Source organism: Malurus melanocephalus, unplaced genomic scaffold, assembly GCF_030028575.1.
Source record: "Malurus melanocephalus ecotype Western Australia unplaced genomic scaffold, MMel_1.1 scaffold_1014, whole genome shotgun sequence".
Lineage (NCBI taxonomy): Eukaryota > Metazoa > Chordata > Aves > Passeriformes > Maluridae > Malurus > Malurus melanocephalus.
In genome coordinates, this window is record NW_026624246.1 from 106,867 (window position 1) to 108,234 (window position 1,368).

Genomic DNA, 1,368 nt, shown 5'->3' on the forward strand with positions numbered 1-1,368 from the left:
AGGGAATTGCTGTCACCTTGAGCCGAGTGGGACCAGACAGGAACGGCCCCTCCTGGGGCTGCAAAGCAATTCTGCTCCCGGGAGCTGCATCCTCCATCCCCAGGCTCTGCTTTAAACCCAAACAGAATTCATTTCAATCTTGGTGCAGACTAAAAGTCACCCTCTCGTGACAGGAACTGGTTGTGTGAGAAACACATCCCAGGATTGTGCAGGAGCCATGAGGAGCCAGGTAACCACAGCAGCTGATATCAGCACTGATAAATATAGACACTCCTTATATAAGAAGGGACATTCAGGTCACGGGTTTTTTGGGAAGATGTTCTCATTGATTTCCAATATGAAAYTCTGATCTTAAATATTGTATAAAATGGCATTTTGATATTATTAATGCCATGCACCGAGCGATATGAATGCTTAATCCGAGTGTAAATAACGATGATGAAAATAGTGAGTGGGCAGTGTCAGTGCAAAGAGCAAAGTCCCTCAGACAAAGAGCAGGAGGAAGCACTGGGGATCAGGGGAAGGGAGGAGAAAAGAGCTGCTGAGGCTGCCCAAGGTCACAAAAGAGCCACAATTCACACCCCTCCGAGCCTCTCACCCTGCAGGTGACACCTCCCAGGCCCCTGAACCAATAAATCTCCAGGCAAAAGCAAAGAGGAARGAACRGGGAGCAGCTTTGGGCTAAATCCTCTGCTAGAAATGACAAATGAAGGGCGAACACGTAAAGTTTATCAACTAAAAAAATCTTAAAATAAAAGGATTTGGGAGCACTGTCATGATCTCAGTGCTTACATCAAGCACAAGCTGTGCATATCTTCATATTACAGTTACTGCTAGGGAAACATAAACTGGATTACCAGGGCTTAGTGCTTAAGCAGTCTGTTCCACCAGCAAGGCAAGGAACTTGGGCTGTTCTGGTTTTACAGATGAGATTTAGACAGGACAGAGAAAAGACAAGGATCAGYCTGTGCTCCTGTTCAAAGCACAACGATTATACCAAATAAATAAAATTCACATCACAAAGCCTTCCCAGTAAATCAGAGCAAGGCTGGAGGTGTGTGAGCTCTGGCAAGTTTTATCCAGAGTTTTACCCTCATTTTGARTTTTCCTGACACAATACTGAGGGCAGCGAAGTTTCACCACTTTTATCAGAGGACAGAGTTAATGTATGAGATAAGATCATTAAGCACAATGATGGGAATATGAGACTCATTTTAATGGTTCCATTAAAACCTAAACCCGCCCATTCATTTTAGCAGCGAAATGATTTCATTTTAAAAATAAAAAACAGCAAGAACATTTCCCTCCCAACRGAGCAGCAGTGACAGATGCTCTGCCCGGGTTCCTGCAGCAGCCAGGATCACAAAA